The sequence below is a fragment of the Eutrema salsugineum genome, unplaced genomic scaffold (assembly GCF_000478725.1).
Source record: "Eutrema salsugineum unplaced genomic scaffold, Eutsalg1_0 scaffold_7, whole genome shotgun sequence".
Classification (NCBI taxonomy): Eukaryota; Viridiplantae; Streptophyta; class Magnoliopsida; order Brassicales; family Brassicaceae; genus Eutrema; species Eutrema salsugineum.
Genome location: NW_006256486.1, coordinates 9,216,283 through 9,235,009, shown reverse-complemented (window position 1 = coordinate 9,235,009; position 18,727 = coordinate 9,216,283). Strand labels below are relative to the sequence as shown.

General features: G+C 36.3%; 1 non-coding gene and 1 pseudogene across 1 annotated transcript; one reads left to right on the top strand and one right to left on the bottom strand.

The window, feature by feature from the left end:
- The first annotated feature begins 1,931 nt into the window (after positions 1-1,931).
- Positions 1,932-10,161, top strand: LOC18010614 (annotated as a pseudogene).
- Positions 10,162-13,492: 3,331 nt separating this feature from the next.
- LOC112083267 lies at positions 13,493-13,602 on the bottom strand. Its single transcript, XR_002897556.1, has one exon. It is a non-coding gene; the product is annotated as a small nucleolar RNA R71 (small nucleolar RNA).
- Positions 13,603-18,727: the final 5,125 nt, after the last annotated feature.

Below are 18,727 nucleotides of genomic sequence, written 5' to 3'. Positions count from 1 at the left end.
TTTTTTTTTTTTTTAAATGGACTTTTCGATTTCTTTTTTTTTTTTTTTTTTGAAAGATAGATAACAGAGAAGATGACAAAAGGCGGAAGTTGAAAATTTTAAGATAGATAGATGCTACCGATTAAAGCAAGTTGGCTCTAATACCACTTGATACGATCCTCCCAAGGATTTGCACTTGCTAGAATGGTTGAGGTTGATAGGACTCGGCCTGGATCAGTTGTTCGGAGAGATGCTAAGGCGTGAGAGGTTATCTCGAAGTTCCTTAGGCCCAACTCGCAAAAACGGATTGAGATCGAGATAGTGATTACACCGAGTTTGAGATCTCGCAGGTATAGGATGAACAGGCGTGAGACAAGTCTCGAAAATTCTGTTGCCCCTAAACTACTTTGAACGAAATCGGAAACAAGATGAAAGATAGAGGCTGCGTCGAATTCTATGGACTGAATTCGATAAACCAAAGAAACTTTCAAGGCTAACCACCAAAGAAAGAAAACTCAAGAAGAACAAGAGAAAATCTCGAAAATATTTGATAAAAGTGAATGCCAAATACATAAGAGTCTGGCCCTTTATATAGGGACAAAAGAGAAGTACAAAAGACATAAAAATTAAATGAAAACATTAAGACTAGTTGAATGACCACTCGGCTCCCTTGACTGACTTTTCGGTTCTTTCCCGCGAGTGATCCTTCGTCTCCCTTGTAACGGCTAGCTAACAAACTACGGACAACGAGTTGGTGTAACCCTTAACCTCGTTAAAACCCCATCCGGTAAACACATTGGGACAAACCCGGGTGTAAGGAAAAAGAGTAATAAGGAGCTACACTGTCCGAGTAGGTCAGAAGCATTACGGCTTGGTCACTTGGTGTAGCGTCTGAGTGCTTGATCCTTAAGTCAGCATATAACCTCCAAACGACCATTGATAGCCTTTTTGCGCGTGACCGTGTCATCGGCCCACTTGGAACGATCAGGTCGTCGTTCGGGTCTTGTCCCTTGTCCCGCGTCCCGTCCGTGACCCTCGTCCAGCCCGGCTGGTCACTTGGTTTCATGCTCGTATCAGAGACCCACTCTCCCCTTACATTTTCATTATCTGCGGTGAAGTTCTCTCGGGACTCTGCAAAAAAGCACAGGATAGTGGCCGGTTAAATGGAATAAGAGTATCACGGATGAGCCCAAGAGTAAATCACTTACTCTTTGCAGACGATGCTATGTTCTTTTGCAAGACGGATGAAAGAAGCTGTGCAGAACTCAAATGAATCCTCCACCTATATGAGAAGGCATCCGGACAAATGATCAACACAACAAAGTCAGCCATAACATTCTCGAAGAAAACACCTATGGAAACAAGAACACGGGTTATGAACCAACTGGGAATCCCCAACGAAGGAAGACAGGAAAAATATCTAGGCCTACCTGAACATTTTGGGAGAAGAAAGAAGGACTTGTTCACTCTTATTGTAGAACGCATCCGTCAGAAGGCCATGAGTTGGTCTTCACGCTTCCTCTCAAACGCGGGCAAGATGACACTCCTACAATCTGTCTTGTCTACCATCACAGGCTACTCTATGTCGTGTTTCAAGCTCCCCAAAAGCCTATACAAAAGAATTCAATCTGCGTTGACCAGGTTTTGGTGGGACTCAAAAATTGGAGTGAAAAAGATGTGTTGGCTATCATGGAACAAACTAACCAGATCCAAACGTGAGGGGGGACTCGGATTCAGGGATATTGAAAGCTTCAACGACGTCCTGCTAGCAAAACTCAGCTGGAGAATACTCCAAAATCCGAAATGTCTCCTCTCAAGGGTATTGCTGGGTAAATACTGTAAGCACGACCACTTCACCAAAGTCAAGCAATCAAACTCTGCATGACACGGATGGCATGGAATTCTAATTGGTAGAGATTTACTGATCAATAACCTGGGTATCGCCATTGGCAATGGAGCCACGAGCACCAATGGGACCTCCTTCAGCAACGGCCCAATCGCTACAAGTAGCAGACCTCTTATCACAAGAGAATGGGAAGTGGAACACCGAGTTTATCTCATCTCTGTTCCCGGAACTCCTCACGACTATTTTGGAGATCAAACCAAGCAAAAGTGGAGTAGAGGATAAATACGTGTGGCTGGAAACGGTGGATGGGATGTACACCACGAAATCAGGATATTACTCAGTCCTCAGAAGGAAAAACTTACCACAGAATAATCCCGATCTATCTTTCAACTGGAATACCCAAATCTGGAAGGAAAAATTCTCCCCCAAACTGAAAACCTTCATGTGGAATATCATCCAAGGCGCACTCCCAACAGGCGAAAACCTGTTAAAGAGAGTAATTCAATCAAACATTTGCTGCCCCCGATGTGGAGAAATAGAATCATCAACCCATCTCTTTCTACAATGCCCATATGCGATACAGGTCTGGGATAGTTTACCTCTGGCAAGCAAGATATCAGTATCAAGCTTCGGCGACTTCGTATCAACCCCCCAAGTAGGAATCCACCTGGAATGCCTCCCACCAACTGGACTGAACGCTGGACCAATCTTCCCCTGGGTTTGTTGGCAGATCTGGAGAGCCTGCAACATCTTAATCTTTGACGAAAGAAGAATCTCCGAAGAAGAGACAGCTCTCTCTGCAATAGTGGCAGCCCGAGAATGGAAGCAAGCGCAAATCCAGGATCAAACTTGGGATGCCTTGCAGGTAGTTCCCAACCCAATCGATCACCCACCAGAAGCGATTGCATGCTTCTCTGACACGGCCTGGAAGGAGGATCTGAAGATTGCAGGCTCAGGCTGGTGCTTCATCTCATCGTCGAACCAGATCCACCAGGGTTCTAAGGTGAATCTGCATGTCGCATCCGCTCTGATTGGCGAAGTTATGGCAATGAGATCCGCCATGGAAAAGGCTCGTCGCAACAACTTCGAAAAGGTAATCATGAACTCGGACTTGCAGACGCTGATTACGACCATCAACTCCACGCTTTCTCACAAAGAGATCTACGGGATCATCTCAGACATTCAAAACCTTGCCTTTGCTTTCAATTACTGTGTCTTTCTGCATATTCCTTGGTCGGATAATGCTTTAGCCGACTCGATCGCTAAGCGGGCTTTGCAAGCCCATATCTACTTGTTGTAATGGACCCTCCTTTTGGGCTGAGCCCTTTCCTTAATCTATTTGACGTTAAAAAAAAAAAAAAAAAAAAACAAAGTCGAACCCTTTTGCTGAAAGTAGCAAGAGCTCTTCGGCTAGTCTCAAGTTTTCAATAACTTTGTTGTTGTTAAAGTAGTTTTAAGAAGACTGACAAAAAAAAGTAGTTTAAAGTACAAAAGAGTTGAAGTTTACCTAAAAATAAATGGTAAAAATAGAAGTCGAAAAACAGATATTAAGAAAAAAATTTGTAGATTTTGAATTTTAGTAATGTAATAACAATTAAACGTAGTACAAATGGTAACTTTTTATTGGATTAGAGTGTATGAAAATATTTTTCTTCACTTCGAAAATTTTTATTTTGGATAAAATGTGAATTTTATTTACCATAAAATAACGCATGTTAGTTACAGCGATACACATTGATCACCTGATGAATGTAACTCCACGTTCTAACCGCCAGCACTAAATCATCATATAATAATTTGGCCTCCAAAATATATTTCACTTAACTGTTCTAAGCACATGTTTCATAAACTTCTACTTAGAACCGGCTAACAGAACGAATTGATATGACCAAGACGTAAAGTGCACCAAGACAGAATCAAATAAAACCTAGGATCTATATAATTAACACGTTTCAAGCAAACAGACTTTTGAAAAGACTAACAGAGTCCAACACCACCAGAAAATCACTGGCCCTAGAACAAAACGGACTGGATTAAACAGGCTTTATCGACCTATTTATAATAAATAATGCCATATATGACAAAAATTAAGCAAACGATTTATCAGCACAAAAATACACATAAAATTTCTCTTAAGAACAACTTTGCAGATAATAGTATATATATCTATATAAATATCTTGAGAACAATTTCGCAGATAATAGTATATATATATATATATATAGAAAAACAAAAGGGAATTTCATTCCGGTGTTGGTTTGTAAGTTTATTTCATTAGAAATAAATCTCATCTTTGAGACAAAGCTGGAGCGAAGGTATACCCATGGTGCTGGTTTTTGGTGTTTGTTTTAGAGTATCTCCAAGAAATACCGTATAACTTCAAATATGAGGTTTTATGCACTCTAAGAGCATCTCCAAGAGACACTGTATTTTTAAAGTGTGAGAAACCTTATATTTGAGGTTTGAGAGTTTAGCTCTCCAATGATAAACCTTAAAATGATACCTTAAAAATATTATACTTTACACTTTAGTCCTCACTATTGATAATAATTAACTAAGATCATAAAACTTTGATAAATAAATATAAAAACACATATTAAAAATATTATAGGCAATATTAATTAATATTTCTAATAGTAATACTCGTGAGTTTCTTCGATCCGAGCAAGTAAGAATCATCCAAAAAAAAACTCGAAAACAACAACAACAACCCCCACCTTCAGTTGCACCAAATTTGTATAGACAATTTTTTGGTGATCTTGGAGGTTCAAGATCTAATTTACCTGAATATTTGTTTTGTGGTAGTATTTTTATTTTTATAATATTTATATGTTCATGTAAATTTATTTTCTTGTGTTATTTTAGTTTGTATGAAATATAATTTATGTAATATTGTTGTTATGTATTTGTTTTTAATGTTATGTATTATTTTACTATTTGTTATTATTATTTTATTTTTAATTTTTTTTTAATTTTATATGTATATATAATTTATTTATAAAGATATATGTAAAATATTGATAAAATATTAAATTAAGAGAATTGGAATGATAAACATAAAAGTTATTATGATTAATTTTAAAACATATAAGTGAAAGGATTGAAATGCAAATAAAAATATGATATTTCAAATATGAGGTGTTGAACAGTGAAACCTCAAATATATGGTGTCACTGTTCAACAGCTCAAAACTTGAGGTTTTAAAGTATCTCTTGGAGTACATAAAACCTTATATTTGAAGTTATAAAGTATTTCTTGGAGAGACCACAAAAAAAAGGATATTTCTTGGAGATGCTTTAAGAGATACCTTAAAACCTCAAATTTTGAGGTATTGAACACTGATACCTCAAATACAAGGTATCACTGTTCAATACCTTAAATTTGAGGTCTAATGTTTTTTAGTTGCATTTCAGTCCTTTCAATTATATAGTTCAAAATTAATCTTAATAATTTTTATGCTTATCATTTTAACTCTTTTTATTTCATGTTTATTAGTATTTTACATATATTCAAGTAAATTTTTGTTTGTACATATAAAACTAAATAAACACTTTAAAATATAAAAAAATTGTTTATCATTTCACAATGCATTGATTGATCATATAGAATATTATAGTAATAGTTTTATTGAGTAATTTGGTATGTGATTTGTAATGTATAATTTAGTTGATGTTTTTGTTATTTTTATATGTATATTTAATTATTTACTAACATTTTATTAATTAAGTTTAGTTATAATAAATTTAAAATGTATTTTATAGTTAGTTATAAAGATTTTATGATTTTATTTAATAACAATAAATAGTGAGGACTATACTGTAAAAATTTTTTTTTTTTAGGTTTCATATGTATCATTGGAGAGCAACATTTTCAAACCTCAAAAATAAGGTTTCTCTTATCTTAAAAATAAAGTATCTCTTGGAGATGCTCTTATGGTTTTCAGTTTCTCTGAGTCTTTTTGAATCTAGATCTTTTGATTGGGAGTACTCGCTTAGGTTCTGAAATTTTTGGTTACTAGTTTGAATTTCGAAGAAGCATGCGCCAACTATACAGATCTTCAGATCTGTTAATGGTGTGACATAACTTATTTCACTGTCGTTTTTGTAATTGAGTAGCGTTTCATAGGATTCTGACAAAAAAAAAAAACTCTTCTTCTAGGGTCTTGATTTTCTGGGGGTTGTTAGGTGTTGGGCTCTTTAGTAATCTCTTATTTTCTATCCTTCAAGAAATTTGTAATGGAATTTAAAAATGAGTTTCAATCTGACAAATCTTATTTTCGTCAAGGAGTTTTGCGAGGTTCTTTATATTTTTCGTAGCAGGTTATCTGTTTCACAGACATAGTTTCCTAGGCTTGCTTATAATAGTTGTATGGTTTTGGTTTTTCATATGTTTTCCTTTCATAGTTTTTGTCTCTAAAATTTTTTTTCCGGTCGGCTTTTGTCTCCGAGAAAATCTTGTATTCCGCCAGCTTTGTATGTTTCAGAGTTCTCCTGATAAATTAAAAATCTTAGCCTTAAAATAATTACATTACCATAATCATACACCACCTAAATTTCTATTAGCATTTTAATACACAACTTTTTTCCACAATCAGAACAATACACCAAATGATTTTCTTTTGCATTTTAATTCACAGACTCACAACTGTTTAGTTGGCATAGCATAAGCGGATTCAAGAGGTGCTATTAGTAAATTCGAAGAAGGGACAAACAACAAAGGGGTTTTCTTAAGGTTCAAGAAAAGAAACAAAAAAGAGGGTTATTGGGAGGTTGATTTATCAAGATTTTTAGAGTTTAAAATTTTATAGTTATTGGTTTGTGAATTTTTACACTCTTGATAGTAAACGGATTATAACTTTATTTAAAAATTCACTGTTATTGGTTTGATAATCTTATAATCTAATCAAATTCATTGTTATTCAAAAAATTATATTTTAATAATTTTATGATTCTGTTAAAATCTAATGTTATTGGGATAAAGATCATTTACAATTTAACTCATAAATCATGATTTTTCTAAATACTACCTATATCTATTAGATTCTCAAAATCTGTCATTTTAAAAATATTTTGTGGATTGTTTTACAAATCTAACAAAAATTTTGAAGATTAAACAAATTTCCTGATTTTTTAAATTAACCAAAGTCTTTATAAATCCAACTCCGATAAACTCAAATATTTAATAAAGATAATTAAAAAATATCAAAAATAAAGAGCTAACTAAATCTGGCGATAGAGATATGAAGATGAGCTGCATCAATATCGACAGAGCATGAGTTGTAGGATTGCTCCAACAGAAAAAAAGTTTTAAAAGTTTTTTTTCTCACAAAGCTCTTCTCAAGGTCCTAGAATACAACATTCTTCTCGTTTTCTCGGGGTCATAAATAGCGTCTATCATGCTTTGACGTAATTGATGGACAATTAAAAGTTGGAGAATTGAAATGGAAAATTGGTGTTTTAAAATTGGTAGTAAAAATTTGGTAGGTGTATTATATAGAACTAGATAAGTACCCACAAATATATGGATTTGTATTTATTTCATCAAAAAACTTCATTTATAATAATTAGAAACATAGTAAATGCAGTAAATAGTGCTGGATATAAGTATTAGATTTTGTTTTTTGATGTGTAATTGTCATACTACAAAATTTTGGTTTATATAGAGGTGAGAAGTTGGAATTCTTTTCTTTTAGGATTAGTTTTCTTAATCTAAATAGAAAAACTAAAGGATTTTACATTATATTGTTTAATTTTTCTTATCTAATCTGCAACATGGTTTTTCCTTTTCTAAAAAAAATTAAATTTTTATTTAGAGTTTTTGTTTAATTTCCTTAAACTAAACATATATAACTACAATTTGTTTCCTGTTTCAATTTATTAAACACATATCAAATTATAACTAATTAATTAATATGTATCGCAATCAGTCTAATCATCATTTTTTATATAATAATATATTCTCTTATATAAAAAATAAAATCTTCCAAACTTGCCCCAAAAATAGTCAACTAATTTGCATTCTTGTTTTATAATTGCCACACAACCTTTTCATTGGATATACAAATAATCTATAAACTAAAGTATCAACATTTATTGCATAGATTTGTTAACTTTTCTTTTCATTGCCTTTACTTGGTGTATATATATAATTATCTTTGAACCTGAAGAACAAAAAGCACTTCAAAACATATTAAAACATTTTCTATAATTTTAGTCATAATCAATCGGATGATGATGAATATTGTGATTTGCATTCTAGTTATAGCAGAAATTGTCACTGGAGAAGAGTTTTCCAATACCCACGATGCTAAAATAGATCAACTCTTGAAGAAACTCAACAAACCTGCTCTTAAATCTATCAAAGTTAGTTAAATTTATGGGTTTATATGAGAATAGCTACACTGAGATACATGTTTTTATTTGTGGTACACTACAAGAAAACATCACATATTCCTACCATATATTTTATCAGAAAATCGTAGGAAACCGGTTTTTCCTATCAATTTCCTACCAAATATTCTTAATTGTTAAAATCGTAGGAAACTGACTACGTAGCTTTTGATTCTTAGTTGCAGATGTTTTGTACTCTTTGTGTAGAGTCCAGATGGTGATATAATAGATTGTGTTCATATGAAGAATCATCCAATTTATGATCATCCTTTATTCAAAAACCACACTATTCAGGTTTGGAAATCTTTTTTAATTTTAATGTTTTTCGAAAGTTATTATTAGTCTTTCTTAACATAAAATTTTAGATTTTTTCATTTACAGTTTGACTAACTCCGGAACCATAATTTGATAATACTTGTGATAGATTTACCAATTGTAGAATATTTTTTTAAAATAGCACTCAACTCAAAGTTGGATAAATAACACTCGAACGAGACCGTTATATATGGTCCACCTATGTTTGGGGTTATTATTTCTTATGTTTAATCTGCTATATTTTGTTTAACATTCATGTGTTGCAGTTGAGACCAAGTTCTTACCCAAATGGATGGAATGGCGAATCTTCAACCACTAAAAAACAGAGTATAGTAACTCAACTCTGGACAATCAACGGAAAATGCTCCAAAAATAGTATTCCAATCAGAAGAACAAAAATAGAAGATATATTACAAGCAAAATCAATCAAAGGATATGGAAAAAAGGATCCTAATTTTTCTCGATCTAAACCAGTAGATTCAATTAATGATCACAACATACATGAGGTGCGTTTATATATCATTCAATAAACATTTCAAAAGCCGTCATTTGTTTCTCATTATATATGTGTGTGTACACATATACAGTATGCGGAAATTAAAGTACATGGAAATTTTCATGGAGCCCATGGGACTATAAACGTGTGGAAACCTTATGTACAAACACCAAAAGAATTCAGCCTAGCACAAATGTGGCTTGTCACTTGTGGAGGCCCTTATCATGAAATTAACACCATAGAATTTGGTTGGCAGGTCTTAGTTTCTTCTTACGACGTCTTCCTTATAAATAAGTATATTCTTAGTTTCTTCTATTCTTCAATTTCCTATTTTTACTTATTATAGGTGTACCAAAGAAGATATGGTGATGACAACGCTAGATACTTTGTTTACTGGACTGTGAGTTAATTATTTTGTTTTTTCTTTTCTTCTACATTTCAAAATATGTTTTTATTTTCTGCTACATTTCAAAATATGTAAATATAGAGAACTTTTGTGTATTGGAAACAGGCGGATGGGTACCACAAATCAGGCTGCTACAATCTTGATTGTCCAGGCTTTGTTCCTGTCAACCAAGGATTTGCATTAGGTGCAGTCATTAGTAACGTTTCCACCATGGATGGTCCACAATCTCACATTCCTACAACTATATGGAAGGTCAACATAACCTCGATTATCTTTCACCATATAACTTCAACAAATATAATCTCCTATGGTATATTCAATACGAGAATTAATGTGTTATATTATTATAGGATCCTCATTCAGGGAATTGGTGGTTGAAACTTAATTATCATCTCATTGTCGGATATTGGCCTTCTAAATTGTTCAACCATCTACGAAATAGTGCAACTGAAAATTAATCGGGGAGGCGAAATACTAAATTATAAGGATGGTTCACAACACACAACAACAAAAAATGGGGAGTGGGCGTTTTGCATCGGAGGGATATGGAAAAGCCAGTTATTTCAGAAATCTTGAGATATTTGATGAATTTGATATTAGAAAACCAGTACAAGGAGGTTATACTGCCATGACGAAAGCGAGTTGTTACAATATCATACCTGGCTATGAGGGTATCTGGGGGAACTACTTCTTTTATGGAGGTCCCGGACGAAATCAAAATTGTACATGATTACATATAAACATGATTTAGATGCAACTATGCCGTATAAGAGTAATCTTTATCATTTACCACCATCATATAGTATCAATGTGATGGCAAATAAAATTCAAGAGATCCTCACAGGAAAAGATCTTGATAAGGACTTAACTCTTGTAGCTGATTATCATATGAGTATCTCCAAATTCTCATTACGAAAACTGTATATTTGTCAACGGATTCATCTGTCATCTCGATGATCAAAATGAGGTACTGGGAAAGAAAGAAAGGGTTCCTGTGATATGTAACACTAGTACTGGTCAGCACCTAACTTTACCCAAAGTGAGAGCGAGGAATACTCGTTTAAGAAGGTTTTTCGGGTATGATCTAATCAGGATACAGTTAAAGGTTTTGTGCATGACTGTGACAAAGTATAGACAACAAGTCTACTCGTGGGAGCATCAAGTTCTGACATTAGGGGAAGGCAAACTATCTTGGAGAAAGATCAAATGCTTGTTTCTGCATTATCCTTAGCATAGGATTGATGGGATATGCATCAATGGGGTTTTGTATTACATAGCCCGGTCCAATAAGACTTGTTTGATAGCATGGTCTGATGTTAGGTCTGAAGAATTTAGTTTTATGGCACCAGGAGGATTAGAGAGCTCTAAGTTAACTTAAATTTCAGCTCTGATTAACTACGAGGGAAAGTTAGGTGCCCTAAACGTATTTTTATGGTGGTAGCCCTAATGAGTTATGGGTTCCAGATGATACTGAGAAAGAGAAATGGTCGAAGAATACATTTTGTTTTGCAATTGCCCTATATAGGTTCTGTGGTAATAGTCAAAGAATCAATATGGGCTACTGATACGGGTGAAATTGTTTGGGTCCCAAGTCGTTATTGGGAAAACAGATTATATGATTTCTACTATAACCTGGAGAGAAATAGTGTCAGAAGAATTGAAATCAAAGGATTTTATCAAAAGGTGGGTCTTAATAACTATTATGCCCACTTCACAGCCAATACCATGTTGAGAATGTGATGTTTTTTTTTGTTAAAAGAGAATGTGATGTTTCTATAATATCTTTGGAGCAAATCGCGATTTTGGTTCTAAGTGTTTCTTTCACTTGCTCGTTTCTGATTTTTACTATTGTTCCACTTCTATAGGGAGCACACGTGCACTACATCACCTCCTTTTTCACCTTAAGTCATAACCCTTAATTAATCTATGCCTTCATCATCCCAGTTTCCATTGGTCGTGGTGTTATGGATGTTGTCTTTAAGTTTCAACTTTCAACGACATTGATTTAAAAACATTTTCATTTTATATGGCTCCTGATAACACCTGATTTTGACCACTTTTATGGATCACTTTTAATATCTTATGCAGGTGTTTTCATTCAGATTTAAAGGTTTAAGTGATTTCCATGTTTTAGAATCTCAAAAGAATTTTCAAGATATTTTGACAAAACGAATGCACTAGGGAGCAAAAAGCATAACTTTGAATAAATTCAGACTGTCGGAAGTTTGGTAATAAACGAAGGTCTTCCCACCGTCCGATCATCCCCAAATTTTGACACAAGATAGAAGAGACAACCGGATTTCTAATACAAGTGGAATCAAAGCAATCCAACGGTTAGATCTCTAAATATAGTCGATACAATAAAAGCAAATCATCAGAGTCAGAAGCTCACCCTAGGCCAAAACGTCATCCGCCGGGGGTGCGAAATTTTAGATCGCGGGGAGCTCAATTCCGAGCCTCAGAAGCCCATATTAAAGCTCAAGTCACTCCTGTCATTATTCCTGCAAGCCCTAGGCGTTCTCGAGGACTCAAGACACTATATAAACCCCTTTTAAATCGTTTAGAAGGGTGTGCCACATTTTTCACCAAGAACCCTAGAAGTGAGTCACGCCTAGAAGAGGAGCCACCGAGAGAGGTACCATCGGATCTCCGGCTTCAACCTGTTCTTCGTTTCTACATTTGTCTATTTCAATTCTCTACAAATCTAAATACTTTTATGATGTTCAACTCAGCTATGTCTGAGTAATTTTTCAGTTAGGTTCTTAAGGAATTTTTCAAAGGGAATTTCATGTCTTGATCTTATGCTTTATTCGATTTAGGGTTCAAAATCTTCTAGGAGTCCTTCGTTCATTCTTGTTCCCTATGCTGTTTCTGTTGCTAACCGCTTAGAAATTGATCTCAGTAATTGGAGCCACGAGAGTGTTGTATCGAATTACCAGACCTAGAAGTGATCGAGCGAAATCGCTATAGGAGACGAAAGCTACCTAAAGAGAATCGCGAGTGTGGATGAATTCTGTTTTTAATGCATGATCTTATTCGCAGCATGAGAGCGAGAGTTAATTACTGTGTTGAGTGATAAGATGATTAGGGTGGCGAGAGTTGGCTAATCTTACATGTGTCTATTCGAGTTCGGGATCCTCATTAGTTGATTTCCTTTATTGATTCGTTTGCCTTTTGATCAGTTCATGAACCCCTGCAAAAACCCTTTAGACCCAGCGATTTTTTTCTATTGTTTTACAACTTGTTTAATTCGATTGCTTTTAGATTTAGTGACCCCAAAACCAAAAATAACCATTTTGTTTGTTCTACTAGTCTTAAGTTTTGATTGATTCATGCTGAAAGCTCAAAATCTCTGTGGTTCGACCCCTAAGTACTACAGTGTACATCTGTGCACTTGCAGATATTTAGAATTATAAATTTAAAACGTGAAGCTAGAAGTAACCCTTGATTCTCCTAGCATCAAGTTTTTGACGCCGTTGCCGGGGATTTTGATTCCTTTAGTTGCGAATCTCTGCTTAATTCGGTATAACTTTTTCTAATTTTTAGTTTTCTTTGATTTTTCTCAGGTACTTATTCGATGAGGGGTCAGAAGCATATCCTTGATCCTCTCGCTGAAGAGGATCCTTTTCTAGATGGTGATCCATCAGATGATGAGCTTAATGACCCAATCGATGATGGCAATGAATCGATTGGAGAACCAGAGTATGCCAGGAAGGGAGAACAGCTGATTGGAGAATGTGATACACACAAACTTTTCGCAGATAGGCGAGCAATTCGACCACCTTTGCCTAAGGATGGTGACTCTGAAGCTAAGGTACAATACATTAGCTATATCAAAAAGTATAATGGTTTTTCTACTGAACACCCAATAGATCATATTTTTTGAAGAGCTGTGTTCAACCATAATGAAAAATACCGATTACCATATGTGTGTCCTTTTTCCATTCTCTCTAACTGGTAGAGCTAGTAAATGGCTTAAAACTTTGCCACCTGCGTCCTTAAAGACGTGGAAAGAGTGTAGAGAGGCTTTCCTAAGTTATTTTTACACCAGAGATCGTTCCAATCTCTTAAGGGACAAGATTCAAAAATTTCAGCAGGAGGACACAGAAGACCTCTATGACGCCTGGGAAATATTCAGAGATTACCAAAGAGATTGTCCACACCATGGTTTCTCCGAGGAGCGCCTGATGACCATCTTCTACCATGGAGTTAATGAAGAACTGAAGTTTTCTTTTGATACCTCTAGCAATGGAGACTTTTCCACAAGAACTGTTGATGAGGCTCACGCCTATATCACTAATCTAGCTAGGAGTATAAAAGATAGAAGACTTCTAACCTAATCTAGATGTCCTAAAGTTGAGGAAAAAGAATCATCTGTTAGTAAAGAATACCTAAATCAGATTAGGGAAGGCATCCAGAAGATTCTTCGTGTGATTGGTCCTATTCATAACTCTGATGAGGGAAACAATCATAGCAAGCCCTACATTGAGAAGATGAACAACTTTGAGGTGGAGAGGAACTTCCAAAATCAGGAGATGACGCAAACCGCTGATGTTTACCAGATTAAAGAGGCTGAGCAGAATCAACTACACCAGGGGTGGGAGCCTCCCAGCCGCGGCAAAACTGGCATCCACAGCGGGTGGGAAGCTTTTGGCCGAAGCCAAGATGAGTTTCACCGTGGGTCAGAGCACTTCACCCGCGGCCAGCCAAGTTTTCAACCTACTTTCCAACCCTCTTTCGAGCAAAACCAGTCTAATCAATCCAATCCCACAATTCCTCCTTATTATCCTTTCTCCAAGATTGAAGAGCTTGAAAAAGAGGTTAATAGACTCAAAAAGGAGATGGGGAGTCAATCAAAAAGACATGAGGATTCTATTAACAAGCTCTCCACACTTTTTTTTCTCCAGATTAGTAATGAATCAAAGGAGACGGATTCTTCCGTTAATGATCTTGATGAACCTTTTTCTGAAAGAATAAATGAATTGGAGACCTCTGATCACTTAAAAGCAATTACCCTCAGGAGTGGTTTAGCTTAATTACAAGGAGCCAGAGTATCCAAAAGATTTCGAAGAAAGAGAATAAGGAGAGATTTCGGCTAATAAAGAAGGAGATGCAGTAGTCGGGAAAGAAAGAGAAAAGGAAAAAGAAGAGACTCCTCAAGAAATTGCTGAAGAAGAACCTATGCCGCCCCCTCTTACTCGTGTGTACAAGCCCAAACCACCATAACCACGAGCTCTGAAAGGACCAAAGAAGGAGAAAGAAAGGGCTAAGCTGAAAGAGATAATTCAGCAGTTAAATGTGAGATTAGCTTTCATTGAAGCTTGTGCAATGATACATGCTCTTAGGAAATACATGAAGGGCATTCTAACAAATTCTCTAGCGTTAGAAGAAGGCGTTGTGATGATAACTCATGAATGTAGTTCCATCTTACAAAACCATGTCCCCCAGAAGAAAGACGATCCGGGAAGTTTTGTACTCTCTTTCACAATCAGGAATATGACTTTTGAACGTTGTCTATGTGATTTGGGATCGAGCATCAACATGATGCCTCTCTCTGTTGCAAAACGCTTAGCATATCATACTTTCCAGCCCACAAAAATCTCGCTGATTCTTGCCGATCGATAGTCTTGGTTGATGTATCAGTCATGATTGGAGAAAACTGTATTCCGACTGATTTTGTAGTGCTTGAATTAGAAAGACAACCAAAGGATCCTCTAATAATCGGTATACCTTTCTTATCAACTGCAGGAGCAATAATCAATGTTCCGTAAGGAAAGATAGACCTACATCTAGGGAGTTTGATTATGCAGTTCGATATGAACAAGAGTCTTGAGAAACCCACTTTAGATGGCGGGCTCTGTCGGGTTGATGAGCTTGATGTAATTACTGAGGAAGTTTATGAAGACATCCTTCTTGACGACCCTTTAAAAATCATCCTCACCACCACAAATGATGACCGCAACCTGCTCGAAGAAGTTTCGAAAGGGTGCGCGCAAATGCTTGATAAAGCCGAGGATTATGCAAAACTTGTGAATTATCTGGACCTGAATGAGGAAACTAACATCCCTACTCCTCCAAAAGATACATTGGCAGCTATAAACGACCCGTGGAGCGAGCTCAAAGCTCCAAAAATCGAACTTAAGCTTCTTCCTGATGGACTCAAGTATTCTTTCCTTGGGCCAAACTCAACCTACCCTGTCATCATAAATTCTGGTTTATGTAGACCTGAAACTACTAAGCTGTTAAATGAGTTAAGGAAGTATAGGAAAGCCATAGGTTATTCTCTTGATGACATACAAGGAATCTCCCCAGACCTCTGTATGCATAACATAAATCTTGAGGATAATGCCAAGAATTCGATTGAAAGCCAAAGGAGGTTGAATCCAAACCTTATGGAAGTGGTAAAGAAGGAGATCATGAAACTTTTGGAAGCAGGAATCATATTCCCTATCTCGGACAGCACTTGGGTTAGTACTGTGCATGTTGTCCCGAAGAAGGGAGGAGTGACTGTTATAAAAAACGACAAGGATGAAATGATTGCTACAAGAACAGTGACGGGACATCGAATGTGCATTGATTATCGAAAACTGAATGCAGCAACTCGAAAATATCATTTCCTTTACCCTTCATTGACCAAATGCTAGAAAGGTTGGCAAATCACGAATATTACTGCTTTCTAGATGGTTATTCCGGATTTTTTCAAATTCCAATTAGACCGGAAGATCAAGAAAAGACGACATTCACCTATCCATCCGGAACTTTTTTCTATCGGCGAATGCCTTTCGGATTGTGTAATGCACCTGCAACCTTTCAGCGGTGCATGATGTCTATTTTCACTGATTTCATCGAAGATTTTATGGAAGTCTTCATGGATGATTTTTCCGTCTATGGATCTTCTTTTGACAGATGTTTGGCAAATTTAGGGAAAGTTTTGCAGCGCTGTGAAGACAAGCATCTTGTCCTTAATTAGGAAAAATGTCACTTCATGGTCCGCGAGGGAATTGTGCTTGGACATAAAATATCTGGTAAAATTATTGAAGTTGACAAAGCAAAGATTGAAGTCATGACTAGCCTACAACCTCCAACTAATGGGAAGGGAATCCGAAGTTTCCTGGGGCATGCCGGATTCTATTGGCGATTCATAAAAGGATTCTCAGAAATTGTCAGACCTCTCACACGTCTGCTCTGCAAGGGAACAAACTTCGAATTCGATGATGAGTGCTTGGCAGCATTTCATAAGATCAAAAGCGCCCTTGTTTCTGCTCCAGTTGTGCAACCACCTGATTGGGAAAAACCATTTGAAATCATGTGTAATGCAAGTGATTTTTCTGTGGGTTCTGTGATTGGTCAGCAGAAAGAAAAGAGACTACACGCAATCTACTATGCGAGTAGAACTCTGGATGAAGCTCAATGTAATTACGCGACTACGGAGAAGGAGCTTTTAGTCGTCGTTTTTGCATTTGAGAAGTTTCGATCTTATCTCGTAGGATTTAAGGTCATTGTCCATACTGAACATGCTGCAATCAAGTATCTCATGTCTAAGAAAGATGTCAAATCAAGGCTGATCAGATGGATACTCCTGCTGCAAGAATTTGATATTGAAATTCGAGATCCGAAAGGAGCAGATAATAGAGTAGCAGATCATCTTTCTAGAATTTGAGAAGAAGAGAAACTCCCTTTGAATGATAGTTTGCCAGAAGAAAATGTCTACGCTATGGAAACTATACCTATTACCGTGCAAGAAAAGCCATCCCAACCTCCTATACGGTAGTCAGATGCTTTTGACACCTCATGGTTTAGGCATATAGCGAATTACTTAGCCGCAGACATCGAACCCCCACAATTCTTTGGCTATTAAAAGAAGAAAATCTTAAAGGAAATCCGACATTATTTCTGGGATGAACCTTTTCTCTATAGGAGATGTGTAGATGGTTTATTAAGAAGGTGTGTGGCTGAAGAAGAAATAGAAGGAATACTGTTTGGATGCCATAGTTCAGCATATGCAGGACATTTCGCAACCTACAAAACAGTTTCAAAGGTTCTTCAAGCAGGATTTTGGTGGTTTACTATGTTCAAAGACACTCATGTCTACATCTCACGCTGTGATTCATGCCAACGTATGGGCAACATCAGTAAGAGGAATGAGATGCCTCAAAACTTCATTGTTGAAGTCGACATCTTTGATGTATAGGGGATTGATTTCATGGGACCTTTCCCAACTTCTTTTGGAAACCAATACATCTTAGTAGCTGTAGACTATGTCTCTAAATGGGTAGAAGCAATCGCCAGCCCTACTAATGATGCAAAAGTGGTTATAAACCTCCAATTGTGATAAGCGATGGAGGATCCCATTTCATCAACAGAGTCTTTGAAAATCTGCTCAAAAAGAATGGAGTCACGCATAAAGTTGCATCTCCATATCACCCTCAGACAAGTGGACAACTGGAAATCTCTAACAGAGAGATCAAATCGATTTTACAAAAGACAATTGGTGTAAATCGCAAGGATTGGTCTGAAAATCTGCTCAAAAAGAATGGAGTCACGCATAAAGTTGCATCTCCATATCACCCTCAGACAAGGAGATCTGGAAATCTCTAACAGAGAGATCAAATCGATTTTACAAAAGACAATTGGTGTAAATCGCAAGGATTGGTCTGAAAAACTCGACAATGCACTTTGGGCCTATCGGACAGCATACAAAACTCCTTTAGGGACCATGCCGTTCAATCTTGTTTATGGAAAAGCATGTCACCTCCCTGTAGAGCTAGAGTATAAAGCACAATGGATTATTAAGGAGATGAACATGGACTTTAAGGCACCCGGAGAAAGAAGAATGCTTCAAATGCACAAATTAGAAGAAATCTGCTATAATGCCTACAAAAACTCCAAGATATACAAGGAAAAGACGAAGGCATATCATGATAGAAGGATCATACATAGGTCCTTTGCTCCAAATGACAGGGTTCTTCTTTTCAATTCTCGCCTTAAGCTACTTCCAAAAAAGCTACGATCTAGATGGTCTGGACCTTTCACAGTAAAAGAAGTCAAACCGTATGGAGCACTCATTCTTTGGGGTAAGAAAGGAGTTACATTTGTCCTTAACAGACAGCGTGTAAAACCATACCTCGCAGAAGAAGAAGGAAGGGAAGCAATGCTCTTGGCAGACCCACCAGTCTAAAGCATCATCAAAGTCAAGCTAATGACTCTAAGCAAGCGCTTAGTAGGAGGCAACCCACTTGGTATTTTACTTATTCCCTTTGATTTGCCTTTTTCTATTTTTGCTGCCTTATTTTTGT